This window comes from Bactrocera dorsalis, chromosome 4 (genome assembly GCF_023373825.1).
Source record: "Bactrocera dorsalis isolate Fly_Bdor chromosome 4, ASM2337382v1, whole genome shotgun sequence".
NCBI lineage: Eukaryota > Metazoa > Arthropoda > Insecta > Diptera > Tephritidae > Bactrocera > Bactrocera dorsalis.
In genome coordinates this window covers 64,338,380-64,358,094 of record NC_064306.1, presented here as the reverse complement: position 1 = coordinate 64,358,094, position 19,715 = coordinate 64,338,380, and the positions used below count along the sequence as shown (strand labels likewise).

At 38.1% G+C, this 19,715-nt stretch overlaps 1 non-coding gene across 1 annotated transcript; it reads right to left on the bottom strand.

The window, feature by feature from the left end:
* Positions 1-4,907: 4,907 nt before the first annotated feature.
* On the bottom strand, positions 4,908-11,602 carry LOC115066210 (uncharacterized). The gene is made up of 3 exons (XR_007422735.1): positions 10,846-11,602; positions 8,152-8,531; positions 4,908-5,075 (listed from the first exon to the last, which is right to left on the bottom strand). It is a non-coding gene; the product is annotated as an uncharacterized LOC115066210 (transcript).
* Positions 11,603-19,715: the final 8,113 nt, after the last annotated feature.

Below are 19,715 nucleotides of genomic sequence, written 5' to 3'. Positions count from 1 at the left end.
AGGCAATAACAACGCATCATCATGTTGTTATTGAAATGATTTTATTAAAAAAAAAAACTCATAATTTAGGCGACGTGATGCGCAAAAAACAACAAACAAATACAGAAATAGATGAGCGCATCTAGATCTGTACGTAAATCCATCGGAACAAAAATAAAAAAATCAAACCAAAGTCATTGACAGCGAGCTGGCGAGGTGTTGGCTCAAATATGATGTGCTATTGATATAATATGTGATAAGCATTGTTTTGACGGTCCAATGACCCAACAACTCAAAGCAGCATAATATTGGATCGCGAGATTGTAATACATAGAATTAACGGTAATCCCGCGGGGGACTCGAGTGTGCCGATTGGCGTCAAGCCAGCCAAGGGTTGAGTAACAAATACACAAGTTGATGACGGTGATTTATGCTGTGACTGTTGCCATATTCTTCTGGAATAAGTGGTTCAGACTACCAGTCCGCTCTCCTACACTCGGCGCATAGAATTTGCAATTGAAATTTCTAATTTTTTAATAACAACAAGTGAAGTAGATATAATTTATATGCGGCTCATTTTATTGCTCTAATTGAATCGTTTGTTGACTTAATAACTTACAACTCACTTGAACATTTACACCCGACATTTACATAGTCTCTCTTGTGCTCGCCACCAATGCATGCTAATCAAGGCAACAGCATTCGCTCGACGCTCTTGATAAGATGCACTGGCTTTTGAGTTTGTATTCTCCCATGATTATTTTCAATTTTATTTTCGAGGTGTATGAATTCGAGTTGTTATTGTTGGCATTTTGTTTTGCCTACGAAAGCAATGGCAATGGCATTGGAAGGGGTGTGGCGTGGTGTGTTGGAGGTTGGGGTTTATGAGGTCAGCGCACCTCGTTGGCATTTATTTGTAGAGTCTTCATTATATAGTCAGCGACTTTGTTTTTCTTTAACAACAAAACAAAAAACAAAAATAAAAATTAAGTAACAATCAAATTGGAAATAAAAAACAATTGGAAGATAGCGGCGTGTTTAAAGATTGTGTTTGCTACTTTTTGCTGGCAGTGTTCTAGAAATGGATGTTTTATGAAGTTTTGGAAAGCGAAGTAATGAGAGAAAGTGTTTTTGAAAATCCATTGAAAGTATATAAATACATATATATATATTTAATACATAGTATTTACATATGATCGTAACGGGTGCTCCAAGCAGAGGTTTTTTTTCCTGAAATATTTTTTGACATATCATGCGTGAGTTGTGTCAAGCTGTCATGTTATTTTTATTCAGAATTGTTTGGCATTTCATCATAGAAAGATCTACCCCTGAACAATGTTTACCCATCTTGAGACCCAGCATACATAATTGGATAATATTCGGACTGACGTGTGGAACGAGTTGATACATTTTACGTCGACAAAAATTTGTTCAGTGAAGGTGACCCATTTCTGGCTCAATGGGTATGCAAAAAAGCAAAGTAGCCGCATTTGGGACGAAGAGCCACCGGAAGAGATTCAAGAGCTGTCATTTCATTCAGGCAAACAACGGTTTGGTGAGTTTTGTGCGTCGGTGGGTTCATCGCTTCATATTTCTTCAAATATGATGACGGTGAGAACGTAACCGTCAATGGCCACCGTTATCGCGACACTGTAACCGACTATTTGATGCCTGACATTGAAGCTCGTGATCTCAGCGATAATCGGTTTCAACAAGACGGCGCCACTTTCCACACATCACATCAATCAATGGATTTATAGAGAGAACACTTCGGTGAGCAGCTAATTTCACGTTTTGGGCCCGTCGATTGGCCACTAAATCGTGTGATCTAACACCGTTAAACTTTTTCTGTGGGGATATGTAAAGTCTAAAGTCTATGCGAACAATCCCGCTTCGATTCAAGCCTTGGAGGAAAACAACAGGCGTGTCATTCGCCAGTTACCAGTCTAAATGCTGAAACAAGTAATCGAAAATTGGACTCAACGGATGGACCATCCTTCAAAAAATAAATACCAAAGAATGTTTTTTCGAATGGATACATATTCCCCATTAAATGTTAAGTTTCTGTATTTTTTTTTCAAAAAGTAAGAACCTCGATATGGATCACCCTTTATATACTAAAGTTTTTACAACAATAATATTAAAAAATCGCCCGAAATAAGTTAAAAAGTTAGCCATAAAGAATCGTTCATGATCAGCTGCTCTCAGTACCTCACGCTCATACTGTGTTTACAATATACCAGAGAGAGTAGTAAAAGTATGCAAGTACTCACAGAAGCACAATGAGCGAAATAATTTATGCTCAAGCATTGATAAGGTGTGTGGAAGAGCGCTTGCTGGGGAAAAGTTTAAATAAATTCATTATTTGTTGCTAATCGGAGAATCAACAATTGACAGAAAAAATTCCACTACGTAAGAATTAACTTATTATATTTAAGGTGGCAATCGAACGCAGTATCGATGATTATCTCTTCATTTTCGCATTCTCTTGAGGCTTCAAAGTAGTAAAGGCTCGCTGGTGGTTAGAAACAGAGAATGCGATGGATGTACTGTATTTGAAGTAATATGAGGACCAAATAATGCATTTCAGACATCAACAAGGTACATCAAAGGGCACTCAATAATGACCTTTTATCAGAACGTTGGGAGTTTACATAATAATATATAAAAATTATATGTTTACAAATAAAAACAAGTGGAAAATTACCATCAATTAAACAATTGATAACATTGATATTTGTTTTTGAATGACGAAATACACATGTATACATATTTTGTCTATATTTATATTATATAGTATATATGCCTGTGTCCGAATTACATTCCTATCAAACGTAATTAAGAACCTCCTTGACCCTAAACTGGACTCGAAAAAAATGTGCGTCAAAAGCGTTATTTTTAGACTCGAGTAATCTATTCATATGCTGTTACAATTTCGAACGATAAGTAATTGTTTTTAAAAATATTTTCGAATCCCGACGTTGAATGCACAAACATATCCACTGAGGAAATAAATTAAATGTGTGTTAATTAAGTTGCTGTTTATTAAAGAGAAAAACAAAAATATTTGTGTCAAAATATTTTTAATAGTCGCTCACTTAAGAGACCTTAATCACATTTTGACTAATGAGGAACTACTACTACTAAAACCTAACCTCTTAACTAACCTAAACCACGATGTGTAAGCTTATACATATAGTTGAGGCTGGAATACCAAAAATTTAAGTCCATAAGCAGAGATAAGCTTATTCTGAAAATAAATTAGATCGATACTTAATTACTGATTTGATTTTGGAGACCTTATAAGCACCCAGAGATACCCGGATTAGCAAAACCAAAAACAATTTTTACGCATTTTAAAGCAAATCATTATTATCACCCACAAAATAGACTCTAGGATACAAGCATGTCAAGGCTTACTCCAATTTTTCAAACAACTGTTATAAGGTTCAGCTGTAATGGCCTTCAGCGCTTTCAGCGAATTTTGGTTAATTCAGTTTCAGCTCATTTTTGAGGCGCTATTCGCTAGATTCTTTCATGAACCTACGTTCCGTCGCCAGTGATAATGTGTTTCATGGATGTAGTGTCCTCAGCTAACTTTTATCAAATATCTCTTTTGCGATCTCTGCTCGACGTCGCAAAAGATTTAAGTCCTGTTGTACGAGTTTAGCATTGACTTGTTTCATAAACAAACATTAAGTAAAATTTAGTGAGTCGATCTATAATAGATGTTAAGATCCTCTGTTATCTCTCTGATACCCACTGGACAATTTCTAAGCACTGTTTCTTAAAGTTTTTGGATGCGATCGTCATTAACAGCGTTGGATGGACAACACACATGAGGTAAGTTTCCAATGACCCCTCATGTTCTTTATTGACTGCTTTGTGCCAATCAAATACTTATGTTCTTCACAAAGTTGGCCTCCTCGAACATTTCTCCAACATTTTTACCGATTTCGTAGCCTTGATTTCATTGGAAGTACAAAATTTCGAGCAAACTCGTTGTTCAATTTTTTCCCCGAGGTAAAAATCACCAGACCAAACTTTTTGCAACGTAAAGAAACAGCTGTTAAACTTACAGTGATTGACATAAGGAAAACAAAATTCACACGAATATAAAAAATATTGTGTCAATCCAAAAAAAATGTATTGACTCAATTTTGGCGCGGAGCATAAGTGGACCAGTCTGGGTCAAATTTGATCAGATAGTACTTTTCTGTCTTACCAAATTCGTCAACACCTAGGAATATTGTCCTAAATTTTCAAGTTTATCCGAGTAATAGTTTCGGAGATACAGCCTTGGAACTTGTGCGCTCGAGGGTAGTTAGGCTAAGTGCGCCGTCTTTAAACGCGTTTTTCTCGAAGAGAACGCGTTAAGTTTTTGAAGTCGGTTGGCAAGATTTCTCGAGAACTATTCAACCGATCTTCATCGGCCTTTCAGGTACAATTCTAAGACTTGGACGAAGAATTTTTTCTATTATATTACCAAAAAAAAAATGTCGTGAAATTTTCATTTTAAAAATGTCTGCCAAAAATCCATTTTTCAGTTTTTCTTCTTCGTCGAAGTTCTAAGTTAAGGTTTTAATTCAAACACATATTTTTTCACTTTAGATGATCCGGTAAGGAGTTATTCTGCCAACGCGGGTGCATCTTTTTTCCGAAGCGTCACCGGAAATGGCGTCACAATGGCCGATTTAAAATATTTTTTCCAAAAAATTCAGAATTTCTTTGTTAATAGTGTATGTTTGTAATAATAAAAAATTCTTATAAAATATTTCATTTTTTGTATGAAAAAAAAATTGTTGGAGAAAGGCTATGTTTTACCCGAGGAAACCCATGCAAATCCCTGAATTGATACCTAAAAGGCCACTAGAAATGAACCACAGAGACATTTATTACATTTCCTGTAAACCGGTACTTCAAATGTTCTACTTAGAAATGGGAATCTTACACGTTAGTACCATACTTCGGAGAACCTTACTCGTTAGTTTAGATCTAAATTGAACTTACCTATTGCTGGCTTTGCGGTAGTATTTCTTTTCCGCTGACCGTGGCGTCATAAGGTCAACAGCGTTGTCAATTTCCTCCGCCATTGGCTGAAAAGAGGAAGAGCAACAGAAGCAATTTATTTGAGATGCAGAAATGATTTAAAAGAAAGAAAAAGAAATAATTCAAAATTAGCCAAAGTAACTACAAATAATTTAAAGTAAAATTGAAGCAGAAATGGAGAAACAAAAATGATTACTATGCCAAATAAATAAAAGAGATAAAAATGCGAATGCAACATAGCGAATTTAGCACTGGACGCCGAAATGCGACCAGAGTTAGCCAATATTGAGGTTAGCAAAAAAAAAATAATAAAAAAGTATGATAAAAAGTAACTAAAATCAACCAAAATCATAAAACTGGAACAACGAACGCAATCAAGCCGGCGCTTATGACCCACAGCGAGACTAGATAAGGACCCCAAAGCGAAGCTGGCTGGGCAGCAGTGCGCCTACAATGCAAGCAATCGTAATTCTACGTCACGCTGCGGATGACAAATACCGTTGTATGCGCAATGCACTGTTTCCTTTGTTTCCTTTGGACGCTTTGAATATTGCCTTGGTGAGATTGCTAGTTGGTGGCAAACAAAGCGAAACTGCAAGTTCCAAATTGGAACTTCCAATGAAGCCAGCAGCGTGCAGCGCCGTGATGGAGTGCGCAATAGGCAACATGCGGCACGTGGCATACATACGGCGCTCGTGTTACGAGCTATTTTCGCATGTTCGTTTGTATGTATGTAGTTTTGTGTGTCAATGGGAGTGGTAACGTGACACAATGAGGACGCATATAAACTAACTGTGCCAGTTGGAGTATGAAATTGAAATTTTCAGTTATATTTTTAAGTTAACTGACGCTGTTGGCATTGTTTTAGTTTTCGTATGCGAAATTTGATGCAGGAAACTTTAATTTTCGTTTGGTCGAGCTTTGGGTCTGGGCACCATTCTTATTAGGAACCATTAATTTCAGCAATTAGACGACTGTTACCAAAGGAGAGAAAGTTCGCAGAGGCGGTTCTTTTGTTAGGGAACTGCGAACAGGCGCGAAACAAATGTTTACAGCTAGGTGAGCCTACTCTAGACAGAGAGATAGTAAAAATTGAGGTTTTGCACTGCGACCTAAGCTCTATTGTGCCCTCCTCTGTATCTCATATGTCACAAAGGTCCAGCATCCTGAACAATTTGAGGAGCCTGCTGGGCGCGACTGAGGTGATGTGATCCCTGTGCACGTGGATGGAACCAAGGGCCTTGAGCATACTTCTGCAAATTGCTGGATAATCCAGAATGAGATGTCCTGGAGTATCCTGATCCATGTCGCAGAACCGGCAGTTTACGCAAAAGACTATCCCATGTTGGACAGGATCTGCCGGCTAGTCGTCTGCATGTCATGAGTGCCTTGGTGACTTTGGACAGTTGGAGTCCACAAGACTATTCTGCCGTAAGATTGCGGCTAATGTGAGACCAAGAAATTTGACACCTTTAGACATCTCCAACTTCCCGCGACCGAGATCTTCGCTTTGTAAAAGTTTTTGGCTGTCGACTCTACTGAACCAGACTTTTTGATCGCTGTAGAGAGAATCGCCCATGAGTGGTTGAAGTGTAACGGGCTTCTTCGATCTGTGGTGAAGATAAAGCCTATGTTCCACCAAGATCTGGGAATGCCGTCTGACTCTATGAACTTTGCAAGTTAGATATTGTCGATAAACGAGCATCATATTTTTACAGCAAAAGAGTTGTCCGGCTAGTAGGGGTGTAGGAAGTAGAAACATTGGAAGACGTAGTCAAGGCGGATAGTAATTTGGGGGTCTTTTAGGTTCTCTCGACGGATTTCAAGACAGTGAACCTAAAATTCGTTGTATAAGAGGTTGTGAACCCCATCAGTATCAAAGTCAACTCGGCGATATAAGTCGCAGTGAGATTTGGGGTCAAATTGTCTATTGATGGATACGTGTTCAGGCTGTTGTTCGAATGAGCTTTGAAAACAGAAATAGGTGTACGGGTTGAACGATTATTCGAAAAAGTTTTGAAAACAGCAATACAGAACACGAGTTTTAGAAGAAAAAATATCTAAATGAAGACCCTAGAGATACAATTTTAAGCTCTGTGGATGTCTTACGATAAAACACCAACGGAATTAATATTAATTAGAAGAATGACTGGTGAATTTATTATATGAACATGTGGAACGGATGCAAGTTGACGTTTTACGAGGTCAACAATATACATTTTGAGGTTAGTTAGAGCTTTTAGTACGAGAACGCAAGATATACATACATATAACTATCTTTTTAATAGAAAGGTTGAGGATCCGACTGTGCGAAAGAGTTTAGAATATGGAAATACGGAACTGTTGGGAAAATATGAACATTTAGAACGGACCCAAGTTGGTTCAATTTTTGTTATAAAAAATATGATTTCAACATTAACGGCTGTTCGAATTCTAGCAATTCAAGAGAACTCCCTCGGGAAGAAAGTTATGAGAAGGATAAATTATTGATTTTACTGTGATGTGATGATGTATACATTACATTGACATTAATAATTAGACGCAAAATATAATGCTAAGGGGATTGGCGCTACACTTACTAAAATTTCATCTCAGATACCATCACGTGACCAAACAATGAATTTTAATATTTTTAATATAACTCTGGAGGAAAAAAGTATGAATGCGTCCCAAAAAGTCAAAGAAGAGAGCGCAGCAAACAAAATTTTAAGCTTTTGACGTGTAATTATGTGAAAGAAAGGTCAAGGCCGATTAGTAGGGCATAAAGTACAGGCATTTGAGCGGTACACAGACTCAGTTATCAAGAAATAAATATTTAATTCTAAGCAGATTCGAGAAAATAAAGTTTCTACTTAAGCAGTCATTGACTTATGCAACTGAGAGCGTGGACTTCGAAGTGCAACGAAGCTTATAGAACTTTAGATAACTTTTTCTCTTCTATCAAAATGAAATTTAAATTCCATAGCGGCACTAATGAAGCATTAAAAAGCAATCAAAATAAAATAAGAAGAAAACTGAAGCAATAAAGAATTTTTAAAAAATATTTTTAACGAGTCAAAAGCCGAAAAGCAGTAGGAAGCGAGTAGAATGGCACTACTGAAACGCCAAAAAGCGCATACTTACCAGTGCAGCTGCATTGACGACCGCCGATTGCTCGAAACTAGACATTTTCGTTTTGTACGCTTGAAGTCGCTGAAAACTAACGGTGGCTGCTGCAGTGGTTCGCGCCTGACGGAGAGCTGCAGTTAATGACTTTCTTATAGACACTTTGCCTGTTGCGCTCAAAGCTCACACAACGTGCTTGTTGGCTTTTACTTTTTTTGTTTTATTATAATATTTATTGTTGTTGTTTGTGTGTAAATAAGTGTTATCAGCAAATCTTAGCACAGTTTACTATCAAAAAGATCTTTTCTTGTTTGCTGTTATTTGCAATTTTCAAAGTTTCGGCGTGTCTGCAATTTTAATGAGCTGGTAAATTGTGTGGCATCAAAATTTTGCGAATTCTGCGAAAACCCAAAGCAGAATGGAGTAGAAAAAACAAACTGCAGTTAATTAAAAAAAAATTGTTTTGACAGTTGGACAACGTTTGCTGTCCAGAAAGTGAAATTATGCTTTTCTGTGTGTGTGTGGGTATGTACAAATATAAGCGCTTCTGCACCGTTAGACAGTAAAAGCCGCTTAACTAAAGTTTGTTGTTATTGGTTTTGTAAGCCATACACATGCTAACATGTTTATACTTGCGTTATTGGAGCGTCAACTTGAAAGCTATGCACTTCAAATGCAACTTTTTAGTGTTCAGCCTGAATGTATGCTAAGAATTGTGTAGTTAAGTACGGCACAGGGTGTCAATTGTTGTCTGGTTATGAATCTGGTTATTTCCCTATGGTTTTTAATGGCATAGATATGTATGTACATATGTGGAAATGTGTGTAAATGAATTCTGCTTATTTTTGAACAATTTCAGAAATTTTTTGAAAAAGCTTTTAAATAATATTTGTTTTTAATGCAAAAACTTCACACAGTACATATTTAAAAATCCTACATTGAAGAGTTAGACCTAAATTCTATTGAGGAAATTTCACTTGACGAGCCTCCCTATAAGGGTGGTTCCTAAAAAAACAAAAAGACAGATTCGTTCGGAGATTGTACCGTTGACTTCGACAGTAATCCATAACGAATTACGTGAAAATATCTTGTTAAATAAAAGAGTTTTTTCTTAAGAACTAGATTTTGACCATTTAGTTCGTATCGCAGCGGTCCGATTACAGCGGTTCCGATATCTGAAAAACACTGAGTCGAATCTTTATTTCCGCTACAACAAGGAAGGACGGACGTGGCTAAATTGAGATGAGTGGAGTAACGCTGTAGTAGGAGTTCTTCCCAGTAGATTGTTCTGCTTACTACTATTACCTTGGAGTTTCACGCTGTTTGTGTGAAAAAAACATTCAATTGTGGCAGATCTTTTCACGGATTTATTATTAGATGTGGTATGATTAAGAAATTAATGAACTTAAGAGTTTCGCCGATGATGGGTGAAGCATCAAAATACATTGGACAAAGAATTTGCGGGAATAGAACCAAAGGGATTGAGGTTTGCCGTTCCCAAAACAATCGGGTCTAAATAATCGGAACGGACCAAAATTTTTATGCGGCCGAAGGCTTTCAAATCGACAGTGTTCCTTTAAATTCCTTCACGAATGTTTTATGCAGCTGCAGCAACAACACGTATATAAAGATTTAGAATAATCCACGAAACAAAGTGGTGTCTTACAAATCGTCAAATAATAATTAAAGGTAATCCTCACAATAATTTTTATAAAATATTAGGATACATTTTTGACACAAACACAGCACAATATTCACTGTATGTACACATATGGGGATAACACAAATGTTATTTTTTTAATAGTTACATAAAATATCAACCAACTTTCCTACTTAATAACTGTTTTATATATAGAAAATATATTACGGCTAATTTTCTGTAATTTCTAGCACTGTGCGCATAGATGTATATACATACATACGTACATACATACAATATATTGATGGAATAATTTTGTGCCCGAGTGAGTACGAAAACACAAAAACACCTTAATGAAGCACTTCATAGATAAACTCAGGCACATGCCAGTAGCCATATGCCACCGCGCACATTTGTTCGTATGTAAATATGTATATACACACATTTGTATGACTTCACTAAACAAACTAAATTACCATATTTATCTACAATATACATATGTACATATGTATGTACATATGTATGGACGAGCACATATGACGCTAAACAAGAATACTAAAATAAGAAATTGTGGAAATGCGTGGAAAAACCCCAAAGAAGCGCAGAAGGTGAACCCAAAAATGCGAGGAAACTACGATACAACGTATAAACAGGCTGAAATCAGAGCAAAAATTTTTGACACAAACAAAGGAGAAAGACGTGGACAGCATGGATATTGGCCTATCTCCCAAACGCACCCACAAAAAATGGCACATATGATGCTTAGATACATATTTATGTATGTATGTACAAACATATGTATTTCTTCCCGAAAAAATAATCGAAGGGGGGTCATTATACGCACAGCAGTCAAGCAACGACACAGCAGGCGGTAGAAAATTATGGAAACATTAAAATTATTCAGGCCCATAAACGCCAAATGGAAAAATTGTGAAAACTTTTATGCTGATAAGGTTTACAAATACGATTTGCGAAGTAAACATGAGTTATCTCTATTAGTATGTACTAAGTTTGTGAGTATGTAATGTGTTAGAGGCTTGTTGACGATGTGATTAGTGTTTATGGTTGTGTACCTTTCTTGTGTAAGCGGTAGCGGTGGCAGAAAGGCGTTGCGCTTTCTTTGTTAAATGCCGCAGCGAGCAGAAAAGCCGCATAAATCAGTTCCAATAATTTTTCCTGTTAACGCTTTTTGGGGGGCGTGCTAAATTTCCGCACACAATTGAGTGATGACGCACAGATTTGTGTACACCAAGCGGCTACTTTCTTTCGATGTGAACACACTTCCAGGGCGGCGTGAATGCGTTGCGTTGAACAACTTGCGTAATTTCTGCGTTTTCTCACACACAAAAGTTTGAACAAATTTACGGCTGAAAATTTTCACTGGAACTTGTCACGTTTGCCGGCACACTTGCTTTGAACACCCGCACAACTTTTCGGCAAAACTCACGGAAATTATTAGTCTTTTCTGTTTCTTAATTATGCTCACGATTATTTATGTGAATTAAACGTTTTGAAAAGCACAGAAATATAGTCAAAACACTTTCCAATTTGTCGACAAATGCAAATTTCCTACCGCACAGCGATTTATCCAATTGATTCTTCGGCTTTTCACTTGTGTTCTTTGCATTTGCACAATTTGACATTTGCGGCGCAGTCGCAGTCGTTCTCTGCTCAGACGTCAGAACTCAGCTGTTTTTTGTTGTACGTGAAAGAAATAAAGCGAAAAGCGCATGATGCGAAAAGAAATGAAACTGTGATAATAACAAAAATACAAATAGCAAAAACAAAAACAAAGGTAGCAGCGGCAGCCGGCTGCCGTGTATTATAATCAATGTTCTTTGCCGGCTGTACAAGCAAACACAAAACAAAAACACCACACAAGCGAGAACAATAACAACACAAATCAGTGTGTCAGATCTTGTTTGTAAACAAAATGCTTTTGTCACGAAAGCTTCATGCGAAGTATGTACCCAGTAGGAAATGGAAGATGTGTTAATAATAAATAAATTGCAATTGTAATGTTACGTTCATAAAATATTATTTAAATAATAATTATCATAATAATTTTTAATAAGAAATCTAATTATTTCTAAATGGCTTTGCTAGACAACCGAGGAGTTCAGGCCGCTTTCAAGGCAGTGCAGTCTACGTAACCGGGACGGATTTGGATTTTTATTCAGCCATGGACTGTAAACTCGGCAGCATTGCTCCACATTAGCCCAGATATGATTTCTCTCGCTTTCTTTCTTGTTTGAGCTACTATGGACCGTGGAAGTCCACGCAGTGCGCGAACTGAGGACAGGTTGCATAGCCTAAGGTCACAGTAGTGCGTTGGCAACATGGGGCTACGTAACTTGTGGTTCACTCCCTGAATGTCTTAAGATGGCTCCATCCATTGCATGTATTACACCTGACCGAGTTTGGATGTAGCCTTTTGGCGCAAGCGCAGCAGAAAAATTCTTCCGGGCCCGGGTTTCACTAAATGCCAGCACGAGTCACGAGAATACGGAGCAACCCTGCTTCAAAGCGTTGCTCCAGAAGAATTACCGATCTAAACGGGGTTAGATTACCGAAACAACAGTCGGAGGCGTCGCGAGAGTGACCCTTGCGCAGCTTCGTTCTGGATACTCTAGCTGGTTAAATTCCTACTTATCCAGAATAGATCACGACATATCCAATATATTTCGCATGACACAATAGCCACCTCTTTGCATGCGCCACCAACCCCATCTGACACCCTTCTTCCTTTGGTCCGACCCCGTCGAAACAACACGTTTCTTGGGCCATCCGTTAGATGACGTCGACGACAACTTAGCTAATCCCTACCATCCTAACGGGGACTAGGTACCCGCTAAAATAACAACAACATCGATATCTCAAAAACCGAGGGATGAAATAGGGCCTCCGACGTTTCCTTACTTGATGTATTCTGTTTAGGGGATGATTAACATGGAGGTGAGACAACCATTTAAACTTAGAGCTCCAGTGAAAGACATGCGTAGGCGATTCATAAAAGGTTCTGCTAAGAGATATGAGCAAGGCTGATAACTACATGAAAACCACAAAAGACGTAAGGTTTGCTTTTAAAATTATGGTTTCACGAAGCTCGGAAAAATAAAGATCCAACTCATATCCAAAATTTTACAACAAATATTTTAGCTATGCTTAAGTCAAAAGCATAAGTTAGAGGTTTGAGGGCTTTCACGACTACTCTCAAATTACCCTGATAAGAAATATATACATATGTATATTTTTTTTCCCGTAGTTCCTAGGTGGAACATAGGGCCTCAGTGTATTCTGTTTCGACAGATGCATTTAGCGATTCGATAAACCTTGCGCAGGTAGATTCATCTTTCAGTTTCTCTACGTCGAATTTTTTCTGTGTCTTCTTTTTCGAGTCGATAATTGCCGCAACTTTGAGTCTGACTGGACGCGTTTGTGATTGAATAGTGTTCCTCTTATAACAAGATTAAAATTACCGTAAAGTTCGGTGAACATCTCGCCATTCTCAGTCTTCGTGCCTAACCCGTGGCGGCCCATCGTCGCCTCTAACCCCTTATTGTGATGACCAACTTGAGCATTCATATCACCCATTAAGATGACTATACCACCCTTATTGATTTCACTCATTACTTTTGTGAGGCAACTATAAAAGGCTTCCTTAACTTCCACTTCTGCTACATTCATTGGAGCATAGCTTTGTACTACAGTCATGTTTCTAGCTCTTGTGCGCAGCCTCGCTGAGATAATTCCGTCCGAGTGAGCTTTCCATTCTATAAGCGATACAGAGGCTGACTTAGAAAGAAGAAATCCGATGCCATTCTCTCTTCTTTGAGTGTATTTCCAGAAAAAATGAATTTTTCGCCAGAGGTTGTTGTAATTTCGCCTGAGTGGGGCCTGCCGGTTTCGGCTCTAGGCAGGCAATGGCGCAGGAATTTCCTCCTCGCAGGTGCTAAGGTTATACCGCCTTTTCTCGGTCGACAGAGCCTCGTTTGTAGTGAACAGTATACTCAAGTTCAGCATGTGGCTTAAGGACTTAACGAATAGGACAATTGGACACAACGTTTAGGGTGGTGACCTCAAATGAGAATATAAAAATATATAGGGACAAGGTACATCCTTCCTTCAAGTTTTAATCCGACTCCGAGCAACTGTTAGTCCCGCTTTAATTTCAGCTCTGTTCAACACTCTGTGTGGATCAGTCTGGTACCCAAAAAAAGAACATTTTGGTCTCTAAGTGGATCGTATTAGACTTCGGATTTTTGATAGCAGACTTTTCGGTAGTGTTTTAGACACTGAAACCTCTTCTCTACTCAATTCCTCACTTTTGACAATCCTGTTGTACTCCGCCTCAAGTTCCACATTGCGCAGAACTAAAAATAAAGCCGTGACTGTGCTCCACCTGTGTCTAACTGTATTTAGCTGCGAACTTATTATTAAATTTCTGGGTAATTTATCTTAATTGACAGCCTCAATTTCATGAAATGCTCTGAAAAATGTTTTTAACGCATTCGACCACCACTTAAAAGCTCACTTAAATGAATTACTACGTTCCATGGTGGCTGTGTGAACCGTAAGAATTTACGTAGAAAATAAAATTAAAACATAAACAAGAAGCAATAAAACACTTAATTTTATGACACCGGCAACCAGGCGGTTTGTTTTCATGGCGGGGAGGCGGGCTGCCGGCGTGTCGCGCACTTAAGACGCGCCACTAAAATCTACGCTTAACAGCAATTTGTTCAACTGAATTTCCTTAGTGTTTTTTGTTGTCGCAATTTGTTGTTATTGTTGTTGTTCTTGTTAACGCATACGCAATTTACCTGTAATTAAAGTATTTATTGCGCTGCTTAAGTATTTTCAGGAGCTGAGCGGAGCTAAAGAAGTTTCGACTACAAAACGGAGTCAAGAGAGAAAGAGAGTGGGAGTGTGAGGGGGAGAGGTAGAGGGAGAAACAGCAATTTTATAGAGCAACTAAAAATACCTGAGCTGCGCGTATTAAGTTGCAATTTAAGTTTTTTGTTTACCTCTTTTGTTCGTAGTTTTTAACTTTTTAATTGCTTTCGTGTACAGTTAGCAATTAATTTCTTTAGTTTTGAGATTTTTTGCTGTTTTCTCTTGGCCTCTGTTCGCCAAAGTTGAACTTCTACAACAGCAGCGCTGCAGCGGAGAGGCTCAATAGTGCATGCATGGATGCCCACCGCGCCTACGTCGTAAGAGCAACAACAACAAATATTAATACAACAACAACAACCATAACAAAAACAAAAAACAACAACTTTTATAGGAACGACAGCGTATTACATTGAATAGGTAACAACAACTCCAAAATTGCAGAAAATACAATAGCATTACAATAACAACAATAATGGCAGTATCATAAAATTACAACAAAAACAACAATTAATGCAACAAAAACAACAAAAAATTTTATAACAACGTATTACATTGAATATGTAATTACAACAACAATTCTAAATTGCACAAACTACGATAGCATTACAATAACAACAAAAATAACAATATGATCAAATTTGAACAACAACAATTAATGCAACAAAATATTTAACATTACAAAAACAACAATAAAAAATACTAGTATGTTAAAATTACAACAACAACAAAAATTAATGTAAAAACAACTACAAAAATTATAACAACGTACTTTGAATAGGTAATTACGATAACTCCGAAAACTAAACTACAAGATCATTACAACAACAGCAAAAAAGGCAGTATGACAAGATTACAACATCTCTAAAACTGCAAAAACTACAACATCATTACAGCAACAACAAGTATACCAGTATGAAAAATTACAACAACAAGCAAACATACAACAACAACAACAAAATTTACAACAACAATAAAAAAATATTGGAACAATAAAAAGATTACAACTACAAAAATAAAATTGCAACAATAATAAAATTACAACAACAACTGAATTACAGCAACAGCAACAACAACAAAAACAAAAAAATAAAATTGGCAACAATAACTATAAAATCACAACAACAATTTAATTACAACAACAGCAATAACTTGATTACAAAAACAACATAATACGTACAACAATAGTGGCAGCAGCAGTACTTCGATACAAAAGTTTTGACTTGCAACATGACTTTTCGACCGCCTCTTCTGCCGCCGGGGTTCAGCGCGAATTTCAATACAACAAACACATAATCAGGTATATATGTATGTATATATGTAGGTGTAGGTGTAGGTGTGTCTTTATATAAATCTGCTTGCATTAAATTGTCTAAAAGCAAATTAATATCCGCAATCATCTTGACAAGCAGACAGACATGACTTTGCTGCCATAAATTGCATGCACACACATATACATAAATATTTATAAGCAGCTCTATTGTTCTTCAATTTGTATGAACGCCGGCTTTACGTAGCTATAAATACATGCTAATATTATATAATACTACACTTATATAGATACATACATACATACTCGTATATTCTCCCATAATCGCATTGCTTCTGCTCGTTAAACATTGTAGTTTATATTAGACCAAACATTTATTTGAAGCCGCGAAGGTGTGTCCGCCTAATACCGCTAATAAATACAGCGTGTCTAACTACCTACATTTGTACATACAGATAAACATAGAATTCGCTGATTTAATTTTGATTTCACATTTAGACAGACTGCGGAGGCTTTTCGAATAAATACGCGCACAAGCCCCTCTGCTAGAGTCGTTTGTAGTTGCTGGGAAAATATTGTGGGCAAATGCGAAATGCCACGAGAATTCTGCTAAATTTCCATTGTTACGCGCAGGTGGGGTTCGTAGATTTGTCTAATGCCAATGTCAGTGCTTTAATAGAGACTGACGGGGCGAGCAAGCACGTCTGACACGCCCAAAGCTGATGCGGTTTCATTTGCTTTAAAATGTATGCAATATATGTATATATAAATAACAATTACTTATACATTTATATACGAGTATGTATATACATAAGATGAGGTTATCTATTGTAACCATCTGACCAAACAAGAGCTCCACGGGAACTCACGGAGAGCTGAAGATGTAAGCAAGAAAAATGTTTGAATAACACAAAAAATCAGACCGAAGTTTGATGAATGAGAAAATAGGTTGATCCCCTAGAAGTTCTAAGAAAAACGGGACGATTCATTAAAAATTTCTAAGTGGTCATACTTCATATGTCGTAGACACCGCTTACGTGGTTATAGCCGAGTTTACAACAGCGCGTCAGTCGTTCTTCCTTTTCGTTGTTTGACGCCTGGTCTTTCCAACGGATTGGAATTCTTCCTCTTCCTCTGCTTCTCCCGGCGAGTACTGCACAGAATACTTTCATGATGGATCTGAATATTTTTCATCCATTCAGACGACATGACCTAGCCAGCGTAGCCGCTGTCTCCTGATTAGCTGAACAATGTCAATGTCGTCGTCGGGAATAATGAGTGACTTAGTGAGTCTTTGTTCGTCGAGAGAGGGCTTTACTTCTCAAATGCCTACCTAGTTCCCCTGTTGGCAAGAGTTAGTCTGCGTTGGATTTCGAGGCCGACATTGTTGTTGGTGTTAATACTTGTACTAGTTCCAAAATAGACGAAATTATCTACGACTTCGAAGTTATGTTTTTCTTTTCATTAGTAGTATTTTCTACGTTGAGGGTTCCAAACCCAGGACCTAACCCTGCGGAGGGATGGTTCGCCTTCAAAAGGATGGTTTTTGGGTACCAAGAGGATACTGGGTCTAACACCGCAAGTCGTGAGCTGCTTGAGCTATATGTAAAATAATCGTTTATGGTCTCTGCCAAGTGAACTTCTACACAGGCTCTCCATCCTCTTCAAGAAAAATCAAAAACTATGAATAGTGAACGAGTGAATGGGAGCGAAATAAACCCTGATGCTTACAGCGTAGTCTTGCCAATGCGGAACAAATGCACAAGAGATGCTCCATTGTTTCCCTGGTACTTTGCTCTAGACATTTCCTGCAGCCTTTTCGATCTGTCAGTTCCATTCTGCGGGCATTTGTCCCCACCAGTCCAGTGGTTAATGAGATAGAAATCTAATGCGGACCGATTCTTTCTTCAACTCAATGGTTTCATAAAAACTTCGGGTCTCTGTTTGACTGAATTCGGTACGACCACTTGACTTCAAGTTCTTTGGTATTTAAGATGATTTATATCAACGAGAATAACTGAATTAAAGTCACAAATGCGTTGAACGAATTATGAAAGATTTCACTGCCATTGAGGTTACTTCGATTTTCATCTAGTTCCACTGGGTTTGTGCAGAAAGTAATAGGACTAAGGCGATTAAAAAATAATTATTGAACCAATCGTTACAATTCATTGAAAACGTTCAAAATAAGTTCCTTGAGAGCCGAGGTGCATGCTGCTTGGGTCCCCTCTTTATCGGCCATTTTAGGCAAGGAAGCAAAAAAAGTAAGGGGGAAGCCACATCTGGGCTGTAGGGTAGCTGCGGAAGCGTTGGGGTGCCGGCCTTGGTTAGGTAGCTGTTCACAAGAAAGGCGGTGTGAGCCGGGACGTTGTGGTGGTGCAACTTCCAATCGGCTGCGGTGTCTTTTAGGCTCGACTGACACTTCGTTTGAGTCTCTTGAGGACTTCCACGTAAAACTTAGCGTTGACGGTTTGTCCAGGAGGCACAAATTCATAATGGATGATTTGATTCTTTGATGTCACAAAAGACAATGAGCATCGTTTTCACTTTGGATTTTGCTCATTATTTCCTATTTAGGGCGAGGACGAGGGCGATCTCTTTCCGGCCCTTCAATCCTATTACTTTCCGGATAAGCCCTGTATAGTTCATTGGTTTGTCGAAGCGTAAAGGCGCCAGACCGCAGGCGACCGCTCTTATACCATTACTAGGCGAATAATTTCTTTTCCACCCCAGCTGTCCAATGTCTTTTAAGTTGGAACATTGGTAACCGAGGAAGATAGCTTATCTGAACTGGCTGAAGACTGAGCATTAGGAAAATTAATGTTCCAGAGTCTCACTTCTTTTGTGCCTGCTCTGCATTCCGACGAATGTCAGAGGTAGATGTTCTGTGATAACGCCTACAATATTATTTAGTTCTCTTTTATCTAAAAGTAGAAGATTAGAATGTGTCCACTGTCAACACTATCTAAAGGACTTTTGTGATATGTCCTCTCATACTAGTGTTCCTCTAGAGTCCACCTGCTTCAAGCAACCCTTCAATAAGCTTCTCAGGGAAAGCTTAGAAGAACTCATTTCTCCGAGCCTTTCAACTCATCTGCCTCTTCGTTTCTTTCTATTCCGTTATGAGTGCGTATCCATATGATTTTTACTGGTTTAATTTCAGTAGTCTTATTGGCTCCTTACAAAACCTTACGTGGTAAGACTTAGTATAAGCACTACGGATATCGTTAACCTTTAAGACCGTGGGTTTGGAACCGGCTATGGCGGAGTTTGATTTATACTTGATAGATAAGGTTTATAACACTTAAGTATTGATAAGGTAGAATTCAGTACTAAGGACTAGTGATTAGCAGTATATGGTATATGTGCACTCCATCCTTCTGCAAGGTCAAGTCCACCTCTGTTAACGAGAACTACCAAATAGAAAGGTACATCGTTTCAAAGCGAGGTTGAGAGAGTGAGTTGCGCCACCTCAAGTAAATGACAATGTCCTATTAGGTAATTAAATCACGCTTGTCTGAGGATTAATGTCGAATCGAGGAGAAAAAAGTGCGTGACATGACAGTCTCATTAGTATGTGACAACGTATGTAACACGAACATAGCGAAGCACTGCGAACAAATCCCGAATGCTAACGTCATTAATCATGTATTGTTAAAACAAGCAATTAATCTCCATTATAACTGCATGTCAATAAATTTAAGCGCGCAACTCGTGTGATTCACTTATCAGTGCGATAAAGAGATAAGAGGGGACGCTCAGAGAGCGCTGGGTTGTGTA